The 25,775-nt window shown below is 37.9% G+C and overlaps 1 protein-coding gene across 3 annotated transcripts in view; it reads left to right on the plus strand.

The window, feature by feature from the left end:
- SUPT3H (SPT3 homolog, SAGA and STAGA complex component) overlaps nucleotides 1-25,775 on the plus strand; it is a 496,390-nt gene that overhangs the window by 233,817 nt on the left and 236,798 nt on the right. The window lies entirely within an intron of this gene.

Here is a 25,775-nt window from a genome sequence, read left to right on the forward strand (position 1 = left end):
TTGCTTACATATCTTGAAATACAAGACCACATAACTAGGAATTTTCTGTACATGGACTGTTATAGCTATATTAATTTATGTCGAATTATAGGCCAGGGTTGTGGCTCAGCAGTTTAAGCAGCTGCCTGTGACACTGGCTTTCTGTATGAGTGTTCATTCAAATCCAGGCTGCTCCACTTCAGATCCAGCTCCCTGCTGGTGTGCCTAGGAAGGCAGTGAGGATGGCCTCCATGCTTTGGTCCTTGCCACCTACATGAGAGACGTGAGTAGAGGTCCAGGCTCCTGGCTTAAAATGGCTCAGCACTGGCCATTGCAGCCATTTAGGGAACGAACCATTGGAAGGAAGTTCTCTCCCTTGTCTCTTCCTCTCCCTCCCCCTTCATCCATCTCTGTAATTCTGCTTTTCAAATAATTAAATAAATCTTTTTTAAAAAATTAAAGGCAAAATAGAATTCAGGATAAGAAACCTTGTCATAGACATGGAGGAATATAAAAGTTCTGTGTGCTTAATATCAGAGCTTTAAATTACACAAACAAAATATGCAATGCAGAAGGAAGAAATAAAAATAACTTCCTAATGATAATAAACACAGCATACCAGAATTTATAAGGTGAATCTAAAGCAGTTGTCCATAAAGAAATTTGTAGCTCTGAGTGCTTATGTTAGAAAATAAAAGCTTGAAAATAAATATTGCCACCACCTTAAGAAGCTAGGAAAAATGCAATTTGAATCCAAAATAAGTAAGAAAAGGATATAATAAATTTAGAGTATAAAGTAAGTGAGACAGAAAACAGACAATAGAGAAAAGTCCTTGAAAGTAAAAGCAGATTCTTTGAAAATATCAGAAAACTGGTAAACCTTTAGCTAGAGAAAACACAAATTACTTGTATCAAGAATGAATGAGATATCACAGTAGATATGACTGAGATTAAAAGGATAATCAAGGAATATTGGTAACTTAGAGAAAATGGAAACTATCCTTAATAATCACAACTTAATAACTGAGACAAGAAGGAATAGAAAAATCTGAATAAACTTATATCAAGGAAACACATTGGATTACTAATTAAAAACATATGCACCAAAGAAACTCCAGCCTAGATAGCTTCACTTTATGAAACCAGCATTGCTGTGATGGGAAACAAAAAACATAGCATGAAACCTGCAAGCATTGTCATGAATTTATGATGTAAAAATCCTTAGCCAAATACCAGCAAATCTGATCCCGCACCATACAAAAACTGTAATATATGGTGATAAAGAAGCATTATCTCAGTAATGCATGATTGTTCCAATGTTTAAAAAACAAATCCACCTGTATATTTTTTTCATAGTAACAGATAAAACGGGAAATCTTTTTTTTTAAGATTTATTTTTTATTTATTTGAAAGGCGGCATTACAGAGAGAGGGAGAGAGAGAGGTCTTCTACCTGTTTGTTCACTCCTCAAATGGCTGCAATGGCTAGGGCTGGGCCAGGCTGAAGCCCGGAGTCAGGAAGTTCTACTGGGTCTCACACTTGTGCAGGAGCCCAAGTACTTGGACCATCATCTGCTGCTTTCCCAGGCACTAAATCAGACTTGGAACAGCCAGGTCTTGGACCGATGCAAAGCCTTAACCTACTATGCCACAACACAGGCCCCAGAGGGGGAAATCTTAATAAATATCAATAAAGCATTTAACAAAATTAAGTTTCTATTCATGATAAAAACTCTTAGGAAGTATAAATATAAGTATACTCAAGAAGAGTAGAGTCATCTAGAGGTGATGTGATTAATGGAGTGACTGAATACTTTCCCCCTAAGATTGATAACGGCTTGATATTTGCTTTTACCACTTGTATTCAGTATAATACAGGAAGCCCTAAACAGTGCAGGGAGTCAAGGCAAAGAGATAAGAAGCATTACAACTACAAAGGAAGAAGTAAAATTGTCTTTATTCACAGATGACATCTTATATATAGAAATGCTTAAATACAACAATAATCATTTTAAAACTACCAGAGTTGGTAAAAAAAAAAAAAATCAAGCTTTCCAAGATTCAAAATTAGTATACATTCAAATATTTCTATAACTGAGCAGTTAGATATTCATAAAATAAATTTAAAGCAGTACATTTATAATAGCATTAAAATATTAAATAGGAATAAGTTTAAAATACGAGAAGTCTGTAAATGACAATTGCAAAACACTTCTGAGGAAAACTAAAGAAAGCAAAGTAAATAGAGACATATCTGAACTTAATTTATTGTCACTTCTCCCTAAAGTGATTATAGTTGTATGCAATCTCAATCATCACAGTGGGCCTTTTTTTTTTTTTAAACTTTTATTTAATGAATATAAATTTCCAAAGTACGACTTATGGATTACAATGGCTTCCCCCCCCGATACCGTCCCTCCCACCCACAACCCTCCCCTTTCCCACTCCCTCTCCCCTTCCATTCACATCAAGATTCATTTTCGATTATCTCAATATACAGAAGATCAGCTTAGTATACATTAAGTATGGATTTCAACAGTTTGCTCCCACACAGAAACATAAAGTGAAAAATAATAGATGATTTTTTTTAAATGATGATGAAATCAGAGCAGACCTCTTGTCATGTTTAATCCCAGTGAGAGTCAAGTTGGGAATTGATAATTTCTTTTTTTTTTTTTTTTACAGAGGATCAGTTTAGTATGCATTAAGTAAGGATTTCAACAGTTTGCACCCCCATAGAAACACAAAGTGAAATATATTGTTTGAGTACTCGTTATAGCATTAAATCTCAATGCACAGCACATTAAGGACAGAGATCCTACATGAGGAGTAAGTGCACAGTGACTCCTGTTGTTGACTTTACCAATTGACACTCCTGTCTATGGCATCAGTAATCTCCCCATGCTCCAGTCATGAGTTTCCAAGGCTATGGAAGCCCTCTGAGTTCTCCGACTCTTATCTTGTTTAGACAAGGTCATAGTCAAAGTGGAGGTTCTCTCCTCCCTTCAGAGAAAGGTACCTCCTTCTTTGATGACCTGTTCTTTCCACTGGGATCTCACTCACAGAGATCTTTTGCCAGAGTGTCTTGATTTTTTTTATTTATTTGAAAGAGTTACAGAGAGAGGTAGAGACAAGAGAGAGTTATTCCATCAGCTGGTTCACTCCCCAGATTGTCGCAGTGGCTGGAGCTGCGCTGATCAGAAGCCAGGAGCCAGGAGCTTCTTCCAAGTCTCCCGTATGGGTGCAGGGGCCCAAGGACATGGGTCATCTTCTGCTGCTTTCCCAGGCCACAGCAGAGAGCTGGATTGAAGAGGAACAGCCAGGACTAGAACCATTGCGCATATGGAATGCTGGTACCTCAGGCCAGGACTTTAATCCGCTGTGCCACAGAGAGGGCCCCCACAGGGGGCCTTTTTAAAAATAGAAATTGATACCCATATTATAAGATTTACATGAAAACACAAAAGAACCAAAGCAGTTTTTTGAAAAGAGCAAGGTTGGGGTTTTACACTGTGTAGTTTCAAGACTCATTAAAAAGTGAAATGGTACAGTAATGAGGACGGTGTCCTGGCAGGGTAGACATAGATCAGTGCAATAGAATAGAGCTAGAAACAGATCCACATATGTGATGAATTGATTTTCTATGAAAGTGCCAAAGTAATTAAATGACAAAAAAGTACCTTTTTCAAAGATTGGACTGTGTCAACTGAATATTTGTATTGAAGAAAATGAATAGGCAGGTCATATACTGGGGAAAACTACTTGAAATACCCATGTTTGACAAAGGATTTCTAGCCAGAATACATATATAGCTGGTATATTTCAAATAAAACTTTAAGTAAGCCAATTAAAAATTGGCAAAAGAGTTGCACTGGCACTTTACAAAGGAAGGTGTCTGGAGTGCCAATTAGCATGTGGAAGTACTGAGCAGCCTTAGTCTTCAGGAAAGTATAAAAGTATAATTAGCTATACCATTATAGCCCCTACTAGCAGCTTGCTACTAAACGTTCTCTTCTCTCTAGTCCTCCTTGTACTTGCTGTGGATTCCTTTTCAGTCTGCATGGTCCTTTTCTCTATCTTGTGGTTTTTAATTGATCGGGCTTCTGTTGTCCCATGCTTGAGTTTATTGCTTCCTCTGTTGGCATTTCCTTACTGCTCCCTAGCCTCCTTTCTACTCTTTTGTCAATTTTCTGAGAGAATAATTATAATTAGATAATACTCTTCCATAAAGAAAGCTTTTATGTTGGCCCACCTCTTTATCTCCTGGCTTGCCAGTAAGCACATATCTTTATGTTAAGTATTCATCCCAGTTAGCTACAACCCAAGTATTGAAATGATTGGGCTAAAGATTTAGTTCATTTCAGTCAGTGCTTTATGCCCAGTGTCTACAAGAATGCTGTCACAAGCAGCTGCTCAATAAATATTTATTGAATGTGAATGAGCTACAGTTGTCCCTTGGTATCTGCATGGGATTGGTTCTGGGACCCCTGAGGATAGCAAAATTCTTGGATACTAAAATCCTTTATATAAGTTATTATGGTATTTACATATGACCTAATTCTCCCAAAATCTTTAAATGATCTGTAGATTAATAATACCTAATGAGATGTAAATATTTTGCAGTTGGTTGTTATTCTGAATTGTTTAAGAGGATACTGACAAGAAAAAATTGGAGTATACATCATGTAGAGGTACAACTTTTTCCCTTAAGTTTTAAAACAAATTGTGAGGCAAAGAAAAAGAGAGGGAGAGAGCTCCCATCTGCTGTTTCATTCTCCACATGCCCATAACAGCCAGGATTGAGCCAGGCTGAAGTCTGGGGCCAGGATCTCAACCTGGGGAACCCAGCTCCTTGAATCGTCATCCTCTACCTCCTAGTGGTGTGCCTTAGAGGGAGCTGTAAGCAGAAGCAGGGCTAAGATTTGAACCCGGGAACTCCAATATGAGATATGGGCCTCCTAAGGTCATCTTAACTGCCAGGCCAGATCCATAGTTGGTTGACTCCATGAATGAGGGATCTGCAGATACAGAGGGGCTGTTGTATTTCTTAGTTTTAAGGGAAAAGGAATACAAAATTATTTCAAAAAGTTGGTGGAAATGTGATTAAAAGATGTTTATTTTGGTGCAGAACTTTTTTGAACTCCATGTATAATTTTTCCATTATCTGTGAACTTTTTGAGGATTATGCTTCTTACTGATGGTTCTGTCAGGGAACTACATTTGTGGTTTCTTGTTCTTGTTGGAGATGGAGAATAGCCTGACTCTGGAAGCAGGGTCCAAGTTTGGATAATATCAACCAGTTTTCCTGTTTGTGTTCTTGGGACAAATTACAAATTCCCTTAGAGCTTCATTTGCTTTGTCTGTAAAACGGAGATGTCTTCGCGTCTCATAGTATTATTGTAGGCGTCACATGACTTCATGTTGTCAAGTACCTAGAAGAAAGTTTGACACACAGTATGATGGCCGTGTTCGTAACTGTTATTATTTGTACTGTCAACATTGGTTTTAGGGGGAGAAACAGCATCATGTAGAGGAATGAAGACAATTTTGGGAGCACATAGTACCTTTTATCAGCACAGGTTTTTTGAGGCAAGCCTGTTTTCTCCTCAAGGTCCCTCTTCTTCCTTTTGAAAGGAGTTAAGTTACAGAGGTGTTAAACATTAGGAATCCAACTGAAATCTTTTAAGACACTTATAAGTTTGAGAAAATACATACAATGAAGCCTTGCTCCACTCCTGTCTCATCCTACTGGCCCTTTGTGTTAACCACTGTGTTTCCTTTATTCTAAATTCCAGGTACCTCCCTGGGAGGACAGGCTTGTTCATTGTCCTTAACTGTCACATTTCTGATGCTATCATTCATATCTTTTGGGGGAGCCTTTAATTATCGATCCCAGAGCGTCCTGTAAATCTTCATTAGGAAATTCCTTCTGAACTCTTGCTGAAAAGTAGTTACTGTGCACTGTGTGTGTAGCAGCTGTTTGCCTAAGTTAAAAAAAAATGACCGTTTTAATTTGCTTTAAAAATATCCACTGGCACTGGTTCTCATTACAGATGTGTGGTTGTAGCATTTCATTTTTTAAATGTGTATCCATCTTTTTTCAGTTCTAAAGGAGTCCAAAGAAACCATCTAAAACCTTAAAAATAACCACTAAACCTTCAGTGTTTTTGGTTTTTAAAAATTCTCAAGGGAGGACATTTTTTATCTTGGACCTAAGCTTCATACAGGGTGGCCCATTTAAAAGAGGCCCTGTACACAGCCACATTATTAAATGGGAGCTGTTCTAAATAGGCCACCCTGTAAATCAGCAGGGTTTTTTTTCCCCCAATGGATATTTACTTCTTCACACACTTTGGAGTTTAGTGCAAGTTTTCAGTTACGGTGCTTGATAAGCAGCCCTGAAATTTAAATTTGGGCATCTAGATGACATTGAAATGTCCAAATCAGAGCTCACAGACATTCAGAAGCTTGTCAGTTCATACTGTATGAGATCGTGTTTGGATTTCTTTGAAAATTTGGCAGGCATTCTATGTGAATCTCCTTTTTTAAAACTTTTTTTACATGTGTAAAATGCAAGTAAACTGAAAATGGAAACTTTTAACATACACAGTAATACAACTTTGGACTTTGTTTTACTGGAAATTTTGCAAAACAGAACAGAAGCCCATTTTTTAAATGGTTTAGGGTCAATAGTTCTCAACATTTTAATACACAATTTCAAAGCTCAAACTATTTCTTTTCAAAAAAAATCAAACAAAAGATGACTCTGCACTAGAAATGAGATTTTCTTTTGCCGTGATATGTCTGACCTCGGTTTTGCTGAAGCCTATCCCCAACATTTGCAGAGCTAAGAACAAGAAGGTGAGTGGAGGCTCATATGCCAGTGTCAGCATTGGTGTCTCTGAGATCATACATCAGAACCAGCAGACAAGCAAGGAAATGCATGGTAATTGGCACTATTTGAAAATGACATTTTGTGATACCAGCATCTTTTGCATCCATGCTGTCTGAAAAATTTAGGAGCGTAAGCATTTCTACCAGTTAACTCCTGCCCACTCTCCAGGGCAGTGTGCATGTCCTGTGAGCAGCAGATTAACCCCCTAACCTTGTGGCATTCTGATGCAGTTGCCTTTTGCTTTTAGAGGACTTTCCCTAGGGCCTCTATGGTGCTAGTCACCAGAGTAGCTGTTTTGAGTTACGGGCAGTGCTGTGCCAGTGATAAGTGTTGAGGTTGTATTTGTGACATTTCAGGCTAAGGATAAGGTTCTTCTCAGCACATCTCAGGGAAATATTTATTGTTAAACCAATGTATAATTTTAATTGATTGATTGATTGTAGAAATATCAACTTCTGCTTTAAAGATTAATGGAATCTTGGTCTCCAGAGTTATACTTTATATACCTCCATTAATTTATTACCAAGGGGATCTTATATATATTTCTCCAATTCTCAGTAATTCTTGCCCAGACCAGCTTTTCTTATCATAATTTTTGAGACTGTGGTTAATGTCTTGGTGTAGAACCTACTGCCTTGTTTTAACTTCTACACAATACAGAATAGTTCAGGGGGTAGTAATAAAGGTTAGAGAAGATTCCAGGTGAAGTATTTGTATATGAAGCCTAGGAAGGAAAAACAAAATAAAGAGTTCTAACAGCTAAATATCGTCTCAAGTCAGTCAGCTTCCTGTGGGCAAATGTAAAGAAACTTAAGGTTAAGTTGTTGTTAACATTTGTAATAAACCCATATTTTCAGAGTTGTTCTCTCAAAATATAGAGTGAAGGTAATTTGGGTCCTTCTTCATTGTCATAAATAGGGCTACATTTAATCAAAGTTAAATGAATAACTCATGTGTATTCTGAAAATGACTTAAAAAGATAATTAACAATTCTGTGATAGGCTGAATCTTACTGACTTTACTATTTACTGAGTGACTTTGACCCTAATAACCTTGTTTTAAATTACTTTCCTCTGTAAAGACCCTATTTTCAAATAAAGTCATATTCTGAGGTACTAAGAGGTAAGATTTCAACATATCCTTTTTGGACTACACAGTTCATCCCATAACAGTTGGTAAATTGTGTGGTACAGCTTAAACAAAAGCATGAAGCTTAATTACTTGTTTTGTACGTGTTTTGGCAAAATTACAGATTTTTTTTAGATTATGGAGCAATGTTTTTACATATACTAACTAGTTAGCAGCTATAATAAGTGAATTATCAGCTTCCTTTCAACCTCTCACTCAAACAGTTATTCCTTGAAGTTTTTCTTGATTATTCTAACATTTCTCTCTCCTCTCTGAATAAAAGTAGTAATTCTTATCAGTACCTAGTAGAACCACATTTTTTTGAAAGATATATTTATTTATTTGAAAGAGATAGGAGGAAGGGAGGGAGGGAGGAAAGGCGGGAAGAAGAGAGAGAAAGAAATATCTTCTATCCACTGGTTCACTCTCCAGATGTCTGCAACGGCCAAGAGCCAGCCAGGTCTCCTACATGAGTGGCAGGGGCCCAAACATTTGGGCCATCTTCTGCTGCTTTCTCAGGGCATTAACAGGGAGCTGGATTGGAAGTGGAGCAGCCAGAGCACAAACTGGAGCCCATATGGGATGCTGGTATCACAAGTGGTGGCTTTACACACTACACCACGGCACTGGCCCCAGAACCATTTTAATTCACATTGTGATGTTAGTGTTTAGTTATGCCAGGGGTTCGCAAGCTGTGGCTTGAGGGCCAAATTCCCTGAGCCCCCTGTTTTTGTGTAGCCTCTTCTACCACGCAGTTTTGCATTACTATAACAAAGTACCTGAGGCAGGCCTAATTTATAAAGGAAATAGTTTTATTTTGTCTCCTGGTTCTGGAAGTGTAAAGTCCAGGGGCCTCATCTGCTGATGGCCTCCTTGTTGGAAGAGTCCTAAAGTGGCATAGGGCATCACATGGGAACAGAGAAGGCACATGCATCCTTCTGTGTGTCTGGCCTCTCTCCCGGTTCTTATTAAGCCACAGGATTCATCGTGGGGCTCCTTAAGTTAGCCTTAAGGTTAACTTTGCCATGAAGTCACTGGGATAGAGGTAGTTACCAAATAAAATTAATGAGATTGGATTTAATACCCTTTCAAAGTCTGTGTTTTTTCGTATTTTTAGCAAACAGGTTAAAAAGAGATGCTTTGAACCTCAATATTTCATTAACTTTTTCCCTCTCAAAATCATTCTTAAAGCTTTTTTTTTTTTTTAAAGAAAGAAAGCATGTAAGGGCTTTAACTACCTAAAGTATGTGTGATTTTTAAGAAAATTGAGGTAGTTATATTGAATTGAACCAATATTTTTCTGTTATGTGTTATTCTTGTAACATGTACTGCAAGTGCTACAGACAGCCTGTTAGTTCTCTGCTTCCTTGCCAGTCCGCTAGCCGCAACCCCCACCCATGTCTGGGATCGATTATTGTAGGCTATTGCATTTTAACAACATAATGAAGATGACACCTAGGTGAAAATATAGTAGTGGTGAACAGATTAATTTCGCATTTTCTTTTTTAAAGTTGAAACTTATATGTGTAGAAAATACAATTTCCTCACTGGCACTCTGTTTATTTTCCCTTTTTAAAAAGTGAAACCTCTCTTTCACATAAGTTTCTCCACTGAAAGTTTTTAAGAATACATCTAGGCCTGGCATTGTGATACTGCTCTGCTTCCAATTCAGCTTCCTGCTAATGTGCCAGCAGAATATCCCACAAATACCTGGGCTTTGGAATAATTTTTACATTTTTAGTAGAATAATTTCTACTAAAAATAATTTCCCAAACCCCTGAGATTTCTATGTGACTTATACATAAAGTCATCATGGATTTTCTCAGTTATATAGTTTTAATTCTAATTAATTCTTTTTTTTTTTTTTTTTTTTTTTTTTTTTTTTGTGACAGGCAGAGTGGACAGTGAGAGAGAGAGAGACAGAGAGAAAGGTCTTCCTTTTGCCGTTGGTTCACCCTCCAATGGCCACTGCAGCTGGCGCGCTGCGGCCGGCGCACCGCGCTGATCCGATGGCAGGAGCCAGGAGCCAGGTGCTTTTCCTGGTCTCCCATGGGGTGCAGGGCCCAAGCACCTGGGCCATCCTCCACTGCACTCCCTGGCCACAGCAGAGGGCTGGCCTGGAAGAGGGGCAACCGGGACAGAATCCGGCGCCCCGACCGGGACTAGAACCTGGTGTGCCGGCGCCGCTAGGCAGAGGATTAGCCTAGTGAGCCGCGGCGCCGGCCTAGTTTTAATTATAATTAATTCTTGAAACTTAAAGGCAAAGTGAACATCACATTGTGAATGCAGCTCTTTGATTAGAGAGGAAATGATTTGGAATTTTCTTTTATTCTAGTAGATTTCATTTTTTTGTTATTGATATAAAAAGTAATTTCTGTTCCAATTCTCCAGATTTCTTTTCCTCTTAGTCTTGTAAATTCAAGAACTGTGTCCTTTGAGGGACACAATATATATATATATATAAGGACTTTAATCTGCATTTCTGCACATTCCTCAATTAGTTGTCAAAAAGTCACTTGTAATTTTATCCAAGTGGCATGCAGTATCCATCCCACTGTCACCATAATAGTTCAATATATGCTATTTTTTAATATTTTTCATTTTTATTGTGGTAGAAGTTGAAATAAATTACATCTGAAGTCTCTTCAGTTTCTATGGAACAAAATATTGTAGTCAGAGATTTGCAGTGAGACCAGGGGGCATTGGAATCCAGTTTTTGCTATTCATTAAATATGTGACCTACAGTAACCTAGTTAATCTCTTGAAGACTAGTAATGGAAGTAATAAAAGCACCTACATCAGAGAGCTATTTGGACATCTTATTCAGTTCAGTAGTGTCTAACCTCAGTATGTACCATAACTATTATCTGCTGATTTCCATTCTCATTATAATACTGATTCAAATCTTCCATCTTAGATGCACTGAGTTTTCAGCTTTACAATCTGCTTTTTAAATAGATACCATTAATCTGTTGCCTTTTGGAATAAGTTTCCTTGCCTCCAAGTGAACATAAAGTTTGAAAAAGTTACCTTTTAAAATATTTTAACTATGTTTTTATAGTATTTCTTCCTTATGCTGCAGTAAACATATGTTGACGTCCCACTGTGTGCCGGGCATCATGAATGTATACATGAAAAAGACTAAGTCTCTACTATCACTCAACTGCAGCTATTGTAGTAATTGTACACATTTATAGCAGACAAGCATATTTATAATGCTTATGTAAGTTTCTGAGAGAATACTTTGTTCTTACTGGGAAGAGGTTAGAGAAGATTTCATGAAGTGGGAAAAAATTTGATCAAAACTTTACAAGGATCTGATGGTATTAAGCACTTAGTAAAAGATGGTGACCTGTTGATATGAGCAGTAAAGCTTTCAAGGCAAAGACAAAAGGGTAGAAGCAATAAGATATGGAGAATGTTTGTGGGATTACAGTAGAACAGGAAAAATGAGAGCCTCTTCCATTTGCATCTTTGCAAGTCTGCCTATTACCTCTGCATATGCAAATGTTAAGATTTTTAAGAATACCCCTTTGATTTTCTGCCCTGTTTTCCGTTCTTCTGCATAATGTAATGCCACCAGTGTTATTGTTCAAAGGTTCTGCCTTAATTGGCTATTTCCTGTATACACTATATCCACAAATCAAATGAAGTTTAGGTGATTTTTCTCACTAAATAGACAACTACCCGTATGTCCTAAAGTGTCCAAAAAATTTTGTATCTATTTATGTGAAAGGCAGAGAGAGAGAGAGTAAGAGAGAGAGAGACAGAGACAGAGACAGATAGAGACAGGGATTGATATCTTCTATCTGCTGGTTTACTCCCCAGATGAACGCAACAGTTAGGGCTGGGCCAGGCTGAAGCTGGGAGCCTGGAATTCAGTCTGGTTCCCACACATGAGTAGCAGGCACTCAAGTATTTGAGCCATCATCTCCTGCTTCCAGGGTGCACTAATTAGTAGGAAACTGGATTTGGAAGCAGAGCCAGGACTTGAACCCAGGCACTCTAATATGGGATGTGGGTATCCCAAATGACAGCTAAACTGCTGCACCAAATAGCCAGCCCATGTCTTAGGATTTTCATCTGCTTTAGATTTTAATGTGCTCTTCCAGTATGTGTTTTATATGAACTTGGCCCACCATGAGAAAGACTCCTTATGATCTCAGTGTAGTCAGGCAGGAGGTGAATTCCATTTAAACAGCTGTTCTTCTACATAGCCTCTCCATAGTAATGTTTTCCTCTTCAACACTATGCTCCTTTTGGTTTCTGTTTTGTGTGTGTTGGAAATTAGACTTACATCTAAACTTTCACCCCTGTGGAAAGACACTTGTGATCAGAGGCCACAGTGGAATCAGACGGGACATGAATAGATCTTCTTTTCCTCCCTCCCTCCCTTCTACAAACAGGTATTGAGTAGCCCCATATAACCAGATTGTGTTTCATAGGGAGAATGTAATATTTTAAAAAGGTGTATTTATTTATTTGATAGGCAGAGTTATAGAGAAAGAGAAGGAGAAACACAGAGAGAGAGAGCAAGAAACAGATCTTCCATCTGCTGGTTCACCCCCCAAATGGCCACAACTGCCATGGTTGGGCCAGGCTGAAGCCAGGAGCCCGGAGCTTCTTCCAGGTCTCCCACATGAGTGCAGGGGTCCAAAGACTTGGGCCATCTTCCACTGCTTCCCCAAGCACATTTTCAAGGAGCTGGATTGGAAGTGGACAGCTGGGACTTGAACTGGCCTCAATATGGAATGCCGGTGCTTCAGCCCATGGCTTAGCCTGCTGTGCCACAATGCCGCCCCAAGAATACAGATTTAAACAAGTCATGGTCTCTCCTCTACAATTTAGGGAAGAGGAGACATAAACTCGTAGCTATAAAAGTGTAACATAAAATACACTATGAGAGTGTCAACATTGTTCTGTGAAAGCATCTGGAAGAATGAATTGTCAGTGATTGCAAAATGATGCTCCATAGCAGAATGCCCCCGAAACCTTAATAGTAAAACCTCATCATTTATGGTTGTGTGCTGAGAATAGATAAGGTAACTCTACCAACCTTGACTGGACTCTCATTAATCTGAGGCTCAGATGATTCTCAGCTGATCTTGTATGTCTCAACTGGATGACTGGAGTGACTCAGCTGCGGTCCATGTGTCTCTGATTTCTAGCAGATGATCTTGGACATGTTTTCATGGCAAAGGCAGAGTAGAAGAGAACAAGTTGAAATGCTTCAGTGCTTCTTAGCTTTTCTTGAAAACATCTGCTAGCATCCCACTGACCAAAGAATATAATATGATTGAGATCAGTTATATTATTATATTATGTGTTATATTATATAATATATAACTGATCTCAATCATATTCTTTATATATATAGTTATAGTATATATATATATATATAGTTCTGAGAAAATTAAGAAAAAGTTCATCTCTAGTCTCAACAATGTACCTCAAATCAAAATATATATATATAATTATAGTATATATATGTATATATATATATATATATAGTAATGGCAATAGTAATGGAAAAATGGTGTGAGATGAAGAGTAAGTTAGTGCCATCAATGCACTATGCCACAGAAGAATATCTAAATTAAACTGAGGATTAGGGAAAATTTCCCAAGGATGGTATCCTTTGAACTAAGTTTTGATGATGAGAGAGAAGAAAGAGGAAACAAAAGCTTATTTCACAGAGAAAACATCCTGTACCAAGGTGAGGAGATGTTAAAGTCATCTTGTGTTCAACTGTCTGCATGTAGTATGGTATGTCAGGGACAAAGGATGCATGGCTGGAAATAAAGCCAGTACTGTAGACAGAGCCAGATTTCAAAGACTTTTTATGTCCAGCAGCGGGGCTTGAAATATGTGAGATTCTGTGAAGGTTCTAAATCAAGATCTTTTATTGATATTAGTGCTTATGAAGATACTTGATCATATGAGGCTGGTGGTTTGTAGGTACATGTACAGTTGGCCCTTGATATCTGTAGGCTTAGCATTGTGGCTTCAAGCAACCTTGGAACAGAAATTTTTGGGGGAGAAAATGGCATCTGTGCATGTACAGACTTGTTTTTCTAGTCATCATCCCCTAAACAATACAGTATGACAACTATTTACATAGCACTTATACTGTGTGAGATATTATAGTAATGTGGGGTTATTTAAATTATTTGGGAGGATGTGCAAAGGTTATAAGCAAATATGGTGCCATTTTACATAAAGGACTTGAGCATCCTGGCTTTTGAAATCTAAGGGGATCCTGGATGCAGCCCCTGTTGATACTCAGAAACTACTGTATGTTTTCATTCATTCTTTTGATATACTTTGAAGACTCCATATGTTCATTTTGGGCCTCTAAAAGTACAGACTAAACTTGTTATGGAGTACAATTGAAAGATTAATGTATGAATTTCAGTGATGTGTATGTAAACATCTATAAAAATTCTTATTTATACATGCCAAAAATTTTAAGTTGTAAGCTATAATTTAAAGTAAAACCAAAGGATCATTCAATGTATGCTGTGTGTTTATTCTCAGTAGAATTGTTATATATAATTATGTCTTAACATCTTTCTCATGTCATCACTTTTTCCCATGTTTTGGGGAATAAAATGAAAATACATTTCTTTTGGGCATACTAAATTACATTTTGATTTGAGGTATATTGTTGAGACTAGAGATGAACTTTTTCTTAATTTTCTCAGAACAAAAGTGACTGATTGTTGTCAGGTTTACATATTTTAGGAAGACAGTTGTCTTGAACACTTCATGATTCAAACTGAAGCCCCATGTGATGGAACAAATGCAATGTATTATGTAGTACAACTGGAATATATTATGTATTTTCCTATTGGCAGTCACAAATGTTTGCACAATTAATTTTCGGGTTTATTAATTGGTAATATAACAGCTTGCACTGTTTTCCATATTTTTAAATTTAGATTTATTTAATCAGTATTATGGTATATGGGACCATAACCATTGTTTTAGGTGATAAATTGTACAACTACATTAGGAGAGAATTTTTTCATGTACAGAAGTGGTGTTAATTATTGCCATGTGGTATTTTTAGAATGCTATTTGGCATGACTTTACTTTGTTTTGAAAAATAATCAGGAAAGGGTGATTCAAGTTACTACATTCTGGTGAACTTGATATTAGTCTGAACTAGAATCTTCAATTATTAGGAACTTAATGAGTTTACAGTTCATAATAGAGTAAAATAACTTCCCTTTTGATACAGTAATCCCATAGCAGTAGAGTACAGATCACAACAAGACGTTCAACGCCATATGTAATAAATACTCTATGTATGAGGTGGAGATTATAGTCCAGATAAACTCAGCCTGAAAACTGTTCTAAATGTTCCTAGCCCACAAAGTATTGATTATTGGATCTGTTATCCTGAGAAGTATCTCTTTGATACGTATTTCTTCATTATATATCTTTTCACATTTGGCCTATGACTTTTTTTGTCTCTTAGAGTTTTTATTCATTTTGTTTGTTTGTTAAAAGTTTTGGAACCTTTTTTGCATCAAATGAAAACTTGGATAAGACCTCAATATATAAACCAAATAAATGCTGAACTATTCTGATTTAAGTGAAAATTCAAACTGGTGATCATTGCTAAAATATTTCTGGAGATACTGCATTTGCAATGGGATTTAAATGATAAGACATGGAGGATCTTTAACCTTGAAGACTGGAGGGAATGCATGGTTTCTTCAAGTAAATTAGTGGTCACCTTGGGCTCGGAATGGGAATAGGGATTAGCTGTAAATGGGCATGAGATAGTGTTTTGGAAAGATGTAAATGTTCTAAAAGTGGATTATGGTAAATTTAGTAAACCCTATAGATTTACTAAAAGTCATTGAACCTTGTAATTTAAACAGTTGATTTTTATGGCATGTAAATGATATCTCAGGAAAGCTATTTTTAAAAGATGCTATTTAGCAAACAATTTAAAAAACTTTTCATTTTTAAAAAGCTGTCCTGCAAAAGCAGGATTTGTTATTTCATATAGTTCTAGGATGCAGAAGTAATTCCATTGTGTAGAAGGCTTTTAAAGTGAAACAGAATTTCACTTACTATAAGGAATATTTCTCCAAGAGTCAAAGGGATAAGCTTAGTGATTGTGGGTCTTTAAGAGTTCAAATGACACACTGCATGTAACTATGCCTGGCACTTGGAAAGCACTTAGTATTTATTGTTTAAAGAAAAATAAAGGTACAAATATTTGTATATTTTTTTTGAGAGAGAACAAATGTGCCAAAATGTTAGCCATTGGTGATTCTAGGTGAAGGATATATATGTATTTGTTCTACTGGTTTTCCTCCCACTTTTTTTCTATTTATTAGAAATCTTCCAAAATAAAAAAGTTAGAAGGGGGGAAATGAGAGCCAGCACTGTGGCATACTTGGTAAGGCTGCCACCTGCAACACCATTATCCCACACGAGCACCAGTTTGAGTCCCAGCTGCTCTGCTTCCGATCCAGCTCAATTACTTGAGCTCTCACAAACTGTCTCCCTACGTCCACATGGGAAGGAAGTTGGAATCAGGAGGTAGAATGGAACCCACATACTCAGTGTAAAATGGGGGTATCTTAACTGCCCTGTGAAATGCCTGTTCCCTGTATGGACAGTTTCCTAAAGATCTGGTGTTGCAGAATTCTTCTGTCTCTGTGGGACTATCTCATACCATATAATTCTGTTGCTTGCTGTTGCTGACTCCTTAGGCAAATCTCTTAACTTGGAGTCTTTCTGATTCATGTAGTATAAGAGAAAGAAGCTTGGTTGTGTATTTTAGTTTGTTTGAAATTGTAGCTGAGGAAAATTCTTAGCATAAGATGTCATTGTGAATATAGTGTAGCTTTTTCAAATACTATTGAAAGTTAATTTTTTTTACTATTTCAGCACAAAACAAGATAGTAAAATTCTAGTGTTATTGAATGTATAAGGGAAATTCTAAAATAATATTCTTGAACTTACTGCTTTTCTCTCTAAAAGCCTCAAAAATTTATTAGCTATAAAAACTAATTGAACCATTGTATCCTTTATATTAGTTCTTAATCTTTGATAAATTGCCATTTGAAGTTAATTTGTCTAATTTGTTACAGTTTTTACACATCCAGTATAGTATTTTTCAAAAAGAGTTTTTGATGAACTAGAAGTCCCAGCTTTTGCTTCTAACTGGGTTTGTTACTTTGAGATGGTGAATTATCTTCTCTTACCTGTATTTTCCATCTGATCTTTTAGGTCCTTCCATGATCTAATATTCAGGAACTGTTATCCTCCACATTCATTGTCTTTCCTAATCCACAAACAGAGAATGTTTATGATCGGTTGCTAAATGCTACTGTCCATTTGAGTTTGAAGATGGAGATATTTGCTTTTTAGAAATAGAGGTTCATTTAAATTACATGTAAATATATACTAAGATATGGGGAAATGAATATTGAGAAATCAAGCAAACAACAGGAATAATGACCACTGCTAGGAAATCTGTTGTCTTAGGTGTTTGTGTGACATTTTGATGTACCTTTCTTTTTGGCCTTCTTTAAGCCATTACTATATATATTTATTCATTGTTTTGACAAGCAGATGGTGAAACTCAAAGTTGTGAAGGTTAGAGACATTAAAATTTAAAGAATAAGGATAATTTATGTGTTTCACACTTGCACTATTTTAAATGACTGATCATGGCCAAACTTCTGGATTCTTCTACCCTCTTTGGATGCTGGAAAAAACAATCTCAATAAATATTAAGAATGACATCATAAGTTTCCTGTCGATGTGTTTGCACGTGCTGTCTTGTGCCAGATTAACTGACTAGAGGGCATCTTAGGGCTACAGCCTACTTCACTGTAATTTCAGTTGGGAAAAATTCCTGGATATTATAGTAATACCTGGTCTATAAAAGTGTAATAAAATGAATGCTCTGAAAGGAAAATGGACACTTTCTTTTTGGGACAGAAAGTCACCCAGGGCCTTCTTACACCAAGTGGTAGTCACACAAGGTCCATTCCAAAGTAATGTCAATTACCTGAGGCAGGAAAACATCCAAAAAACCAATGCTAATAAAAAAAAAAAGGAGTAACTAGCTCCCAAGACCACAGCAATTACTTAACCACAGCATCCAGAATAGTTTAACCACATTAGAGTATGTAGCCAGTGGTAAGTATTTAAAGCAACTCAGCATCCAGGAAGATGCATACACGGCACTAGCAAAATGTCTGTTTGTCCTTTCTTTTACGTTTGGTTCCTGGATGCCTTATGAGCGTATCTGCTGTGGCCCTTGTCTTGTTAGTGACTGGCCTAACAGGCTCTCTCTTTCAGGTTATTACTAGTGTAATTCTTTTTTTCTTCTTTGTCAGAATCTCTTTATTATAAATATCCTGTGATAATATCTCCAGCCATTAAAAAGAATTTCTTTAAGGGACAGTGCAATATTTCTTAAAAGTTCTTCTGCATATAAGACTAGGAATAAAGTATAGCTTTATTTTCCTTGCCCCAGTTGTTTTTATTCATTTATTCATAGTTGTACTCATTAAAAATTATTTTTATTTTATTATTGCGACCCAATTTACTATGTAAGATTTCATTTTCTTATAATAGTGTTACCTCATTTTTGAAGACACAGTTTTTAAGATTTAAGGATTACAATTACTTTTGTAGATCATAATCAACTATCTGAAAAGGCATCTTTATTATTTTTTAAAAGGTTTATTTATTTATTTTCAAGGCAGAGTTACAGAGAGGCAGAGGCAAAGAGAGAGAGGGAGGGAGGGAGGGAGGAAGGGAGAGGGAAAAAGAGAGAGAGAGAGAGAGAGAGGTCTTCCTTCTGCTAGTTCATTCCCCAAATGGCCTCAGAGCTGATCCAAAGCCAGGAGCCAGGAGATTCTTCCATGTCTCCCATTTAGGTACAGGGGCCCATGGACTTGGGCCATCTTCTGTTGCTTTCCCAGACCATATTAGAGAACTGGATCAGAAGTAGAGCAACCGGGACTCGAACTTGTTCCCATATGTGATGTTGGCACTGAAGGCAGTGGCTGTACCCACTGAGCCACAGTGCAGGCATCTTGAAATGATTTCATTTAGTCCTTTTCTTTTATTTGTTAAGGAACTGAGGTACTGAGAAGTGGCTTGCCCATGACAACACTCTTTAGCAACAAAGGAGGAATTAGAACCAGGTTATCTAAATTCCACAATATTTTTTTTATTGTGAACGGACTTCTCCTTTGTAGCTGATGGCCAGCTGCATTACAGTGTTTTTAGTTGGGTACTGGTCAGGTGAACTTCTCACATCTCTGCCTGGAGCTCATTCACCTGTTTGCCCTGAGGTAGGGACTGTGACTGCAAAGAAATGTCAATTGGACATCAGAGCACAGAAAAGCATTACCTCTAGAGGAAGAGAGAGATTCCTCCTGTGCTGCTTGCTTTTCTGCCTTGGGACTCTAGAGGATTATTGAAAGCAAATAATACTTGTTTTGATTGTTCATTAATTATTTTCAAAAAAAAAAAGACCTGTTTTCTGGCTTGTCCAGTTCTTGCAAAAAGTATATATATCTTTTAGTAACAACTATGCTAATTTATTTGATAGAGAATAATTTGGGAAATAGTCCCAGGCTAAGATCAGTTATGCCAAATAAAACTATATATATATATATATATACATATACATATATATTATACATACATACACATATATATTAGAATAAAAAAGATTTTCTCATGTCAATAAATAAAATATTTATTTTAAAGATTTTGCTTTTTTAACCTCCTTTGCTATTTCTTTTGTGTTTGTTTTATGCTGTTTTTGTACTAATATTGTATATGTTTGTATAAACTTGAAATATATACATACTGCCTATGCTTGTTCAAAATGCATTGTTTTTTTTTATTTAAGTTCCTGTCATTAAAAGAGTTTGGAGTTGATTGCCTTTCACAGTTGAGGATAAGTGGATTTGAGAGGGATGAGTCCATCATTAGATATCTCCGTTTGTGTAGGGCCTGTAGGTTAGCAAAAGATTTTGGCAATGGCCGGCACCGCGGCTCACTAGGCTAATCCTCCGCCTTGTGGCGCCGGCACACTGGGTTCTAGTCCCGGTCGGGGCGCCGGATTCTGTCCCGGTTGCCCCTCTTCCAGGCCAGCCCTCTGCTGTGGCCAGGGAGTGCAGTGGAGGATGGCCCAGGTGCTTGGGCCCTGCACCCCATGGGAGACCAGGAAAAGCACCTGGCTCCTGCCATCGGATCAGCACGGTGCGCTGGCCGCAGCGCGCTGGCCGCGGCGGCCATTAGAGGGTGAACCAACGGCAAAAGGAAGACCTTTCTCTCTGTGTCTCTCTCTCTCTCACTGTCCCCTCTGCCTGTCAAAAAAAAAAAAAAATTAAAAAAAAAAGATTTTGGCAAAATTAAATTGTGCTTTGGAATTTATAGAGAGGTTAAAATTGCGTTGCCATAATCAAGAAGCATTTGGAGTTTTCTTGTTTTTGGACAATACTGTGACTTATTGACTATATTTTTTAAAATTTATTTTGTGTGCTTTGAAATTGTCTGTAGGGTGCCGGTGCTGTGGCGCAGTGGGTTAACGCCCTGGCCTGAAGCGTCGGCATCCCATGTGGGCACTGGTTCAAGACCCAGCTGTTCCACTTCCCATCCAGCTCTCTGCTATGCCTAGGAAAGCAGTGGAAGATGGCCCGAGTCCTTGGGCCCCTGCACCTGCATGGGAGACCCGGAAGAGGCTCCTGGCTCCTGGCTCCTGGCTTCAGATCTGTGCAGCTCCGGCCGTTGCGGCCAACTGGGGAGTGAACCTTCAGATGGAAGACCTCTCTCTCTCTCTCTCTCTCTCTCTCTCTCTCTCTGCCTCTCCTCTTTCTGTGTAACTCTTTCAAATAAATAAATAAATCTAAAAAAAAAAAGAAATTGTCTGTAAATAGTACACTCTTCTATTTTATTTTAGCACTTTCCATTCGTGCTTTTTTCCTTTTGATATATATTTATATAAAGATTCTCTTCCAGTGTTAGAATATTTTAGTATATATATTACACACAAAAAATATTGAAAGTCCTAAATTCTACAGGCTTTTTACAATAGTCCACGATTGTCGTCAGCACTCAACCTCCTATATCTCATTGTAAGTGTAAAGCTTAAGGAGTGTAACACTGCTCGTGAATGGTCTTGTCTATTTCCTACTTTCCTTATGCACTTGACAAAGGAATGGTAGAGTTGCCTGCCCTAGTGCTCACTGAGACATTTGATTCTAGAACTGAGTAAGACCAATACTATTTGTATCAGAAGATTCGGTGAAATAGCTCTGTCATTATCATTAAGAGGAGTTCAGTAGGATTTTATGGACCTACTAATAATCTGGCAATCAGAGTTACCCTTCTCCCTAAAATGGAGGATTGTAAATTATAACAATGAAACAACAAGAGAAGGAAGATAAGCTTTTCAGGAAAGTTTCCTGGAATACCTTTATTGGCAGCTAGTCTAGCAGTAGTGGTGTTATTACAGGCATCTAGGCAGTATGTGAAGGAGTTGAGTATCAGATTGTATCAATGGGACTAGACCCAGAACAGGTAAGTCAAGATGTCGGCGGTGACGTGGGTCTTTAAGTATGAAAAAGGTCCAAAGAATTGTATGTGTATCAATTACTTGTCTTTAACAGGCTTATAAGTATTATATACATTAGATTTAATCTTTAAGTGACTTATAAATACTATGTACATTCCTGAGCAAAAAGGAAATGACTGGCCGGCGCCTCGGGTCACTAGGCTAATCCTCCACCTTGCGGCGCCGGCACACCGGGTTCTAGTCCCAGTCGGGGTGCTGGATTCTGTCCCGGTTGCCCCTCTTCCAGGCCAGCTCTCTGCTGTGGCCAGGGAGTGCAGTGGAGGGTGGCCCAAGTGCTTGGGCCCTGCACCCCACGGGAGACCAGGAGAAGCACCTGGCTCCTGCCATCGGATCAGTGTGGTGCGCTGGCTGCAGCACGCCGGCCGCAGCGGCCATTGGAGGGTGAACCAACGGCAAGGGAAGACCTTTCTCTCTGTCTCTCTCTCACTGTCCACTCTGGCTGTCCAAAAAAAAAAAAAAAAAAAAAAAGGAAATGACTGTGGCTAGGTAAGGTGTTTTTCATTTCTATTTTCCAAAAACCACCAAAACAATATCTAGCTCTCTGTGTTTATGGAAATGGCACAAATATCATGAGCAAAATTATGGGAGAAAAACTGAAGTATCAAAAATCCTGAAAATTAAAATAATAGACTTAAGACAGTCATTTAAGGTGTCTGGTCCTACATTGGAGTGCCAGTGTTTAAGTCTCAGCTTAGGCTCCTGACTTCAGCTTCTTGCTTATGCAGACTCTGGAAGGCAACTGTGATGGGCGTCTCAGGTGGTTGGAGTCCGTTGGGAAATGAATTGGCATGTGGGAGTTCCTCTCTCTCTCTCTCCTCTCTCTCTCTTTTTTTTTTTTTTTTTTTTTTTTTTTTTTTTTTTTTTTGACAGGCAGAGTGGATAGTGAGAGAGAGAGAGACAGGGAGAAAGGTCTTCCTTTGCCGTCGGTTCACCCTCCAATGGCCGCTGCGGCCGGCGCACCACGCCGATCCAATGGCAGGAGCCAGGTACTTATCCTGGTCTCCCATGGGGTGCAGGGCCCAAGCACTTGGGCCATCCTCCACTGCACTCCCTGGCCACAGCAGAGAGGTGGACTGGAAGAGGGGCAACCGGGACAGGATCCGGCGCCCCTACTGGGACTAGAACCCAGTGTGCCGGCGCCGCAAGGCGGAGGATTAGCCTAGTGAGCCACGGCGCCAGCCTCTCTTCTCTTTTTGACTCATCAAATCATGTACCTGCTTATATGAAAGGACTTCAAAAAAAAAAAAGTCCATGAAAAATGCAATTAAAAGATAGTGTGGGCTGGCACCACAGCTAGGCTAATCCTCTGCCTACAGCGCCGGCACTCCAGGTTCTAGTCCCAGTTGGGGCACTGATTCTGTCCCGGTTGCTTCTCTTCCAGTTCACCTCTCTGCTGTGGCCGGGGAAGGCAGTGGAGGATGGCCCAAGTGCTTGGGCCCTGCACCTGCACGGGAGTCCAGGAGGAAGTACCTGGCTCCTGGCTTCGGATCTGCGCAGTGCGCTGGCCGTGGCGGCCATTTGGGGGGTGAACCAACGGAAGGAAGACCTTTCTTTCTCTCTCACTGTCTACTTCTGCCTGTCCAAAAAAAAAAAAAAAAAAAGATAATGTGCATTTTCTTTCTTCTTTTTTAAAGATTAAGGTAACATGTATTTTCCATAAGCTGTTTGAAGCCCTCTTGTATGTCTTCATGTTGGTATGCTAGCACAGTTTTTAGTAGAAGGATCTTAACTTTCTTATAAAAACTCAAGCAAAAGTTGCTAATTATTTGTGTATTTTATTGAGTTAAAATATTTTTACTAGAGATATGAACTGAGTTTGTAATTTTAACCTTAAGCCAATTATCTGACTTTGATAATTTTGTGCTTTTTTGAAAAATCATATTAGGAAAAACATAAGCGTGAATTTCAAAATATTTTACATCAAAATAAAATTATATTTTCATGCCATTTTCCATAAACTTTTTGCAGTTCCTTCGTTAAGTGAGTGTTTATGAATTCTCTCTTCTATTTGTCTCTTTGTTTTTATGTCAATATCACTTTGTTTAATTACCATATGTTAGTAATATGCTTTAAATCAGGCAGGAAATCCTCAAATGTTTTTGTGTTTTCAAGATTTTATTTGTTCATTCAGGGTCCCTTGAATATTCATATGTTTTTTTTTCCTGTTTCTTAAAACAATCACATCATTGGTATATCGATAGGGCTTTTATTATCTATATATGTAACTAGGTATTATTGTCATCTTAACACTGTTTATCCTTCCTAATCATGATTAGAATATATCTTTTCATTCGCTTATATTTGCTTTTTGTTTATATAGGTCTTTAATTCCCTCAGAAGTCTTTTATATGTAAATCTGAATATAGACCTACCATATGAGCCAGCTATCCCACTCCTGGGAATTTACCCAAATCAAAAGAAATCAAAATATGAAAGAATTCACTATATCCCTATGTTCATTGTAGCACAATTCACAATAGCTAAGATATGGAATCAACCGAGATCTCCATCAACTGTTGACTGGATAAAGAAATTATGTTATGTATACACTATGGAATATTACTCAGCTGTAAAAAAAAAAATAAAATCTTGTGTTTAGAATAAGATGAAGGCAACTGGAAACCATTATACTTAGTGAAATAAGCCAGTCCCAAAAAGACAGATGTCATATGTTTTCCCTGATCTGAGATAACTAATAGAGTAACTAAAATATAATGTATTGGAGTGATTTGATAAATTTTGAGATTCGATAAATGTTTACAGCGCTAGGGAGAGTCTTTTTTAATATTACTTGTTGAATTGTTTTACTTAGTGTAGGGTTAACTTTATGATCATTAAGTAAACTCAAAATAGATCTTTGTAATAATTAGGAGTGGGAGAGGGAGGAGGAAGAAGGGTTGGAGTGTTGGCAGGAGGGAGGGTAGGATGGTAGTATAATTATGTTCCTAAATCTTTATATATGAAATACATGAAACATATAAATTAAAGAAAATTTTTAAGAAAAGAAAATTTTTAAAAATCTTTATAAATCTTTCACCTCTTCTGTTAAATTTTTTACTAACTATTCTTTTTGGTGTTATGATTAGTGGAATTGTTTTGTTAATTGCCTTTTTGGATTATGGGCTAGTGTGTAGAGTACAACTGATATTTGCATGTTGATTTGATATGCTACAACTTTGTTGAAAGTTTATCTAGTTAATTGAAGAGGACCAGCAGTTAACAGCAGAAGCAATAGCCAACACCATACAAATCTCAAATGACTGAATTTATAAAATTTTGACTGAAAAATTCAAGTGAAACAAACTTTCTGTTCGATGGATTCCAGAACTCTTGTGTCCAGGTCAGGCAGCCACAGACAATAGCAGAACTTTCAGTGGAAGTTTTAAACATGTGATTCAAGATCCTGAGGCATTTCTTTGAAGATTATTCTTTCCTTCATAGTAATTTTTTTTTTTTGGTTGTGATCTTCCACACAGTGGAACAGTATTTTGCCACTGTACCTAATTCTGTTTCATCTTCTTTACTACTGCTAGTTAAAACATGCTTTCTTTTTTTTCTTTTCTTTTTTTTTTTTTTTTTTTTTTTGTGACAGGCAGAGTTAGATAGTGAGGAGAGACAGAAAGGTCTTCCTTCCTTTGGTTCACCCCCCAAATGGCTGCCGCGGCCGGCGCACTACACAGATCCAAAGCCGGGAGCCAGGTGCTTCCTCCTGGTCTCCCCTGTGGGTGCAGGGCCCAAGCACTTGGGCCATCCTCCACTGCACTCCCTGGCCACAGCAGAGAGGTGGACTGGAAGAGGAGCAACCAGGACAGAATCCGGCGTCCCAACCAGGACTAGAACCCGGCGTCCCAACCAGGACTAGAACCCGGAGTGCCGGCGCCGCAGGCGGAGGATTAGCCTAGTGAGCCATGGCGCCGGCCAAAACATGCTTTCAATATATGTTTTCAATATATTACTGTACATTTTCTAGTGTTCTTTGCTAGAAATGATTTGTGGCACATCTAGTCCTCTATATGTAAGTGACGAGAACTTTTAGGATCCATTTTCTAATCAATTCTCAATAATCTTCTTGCGTGTAATGAAAAATCATATTGGATAGAATTTACATAATTTTAATGAACAACTTTAGATATTATTACAT

This window comes from Oryctolagus cuniculus, chromosome 5 (assembly GCF_051225735.1).
Source record: "Oryctolagus cuniculus isolate XC-2025 breed Fujian yellow rabbit chromosome 5, ASM5122573v1, whole genome shotgun sequence".
Classification (NCBI taxonomy): Eukaryota; Metazoa; Chordata; class Mammalia; order Lagomorpha; family Leporidae; genus Oryctolagus; species Oryctolagus cuniculus.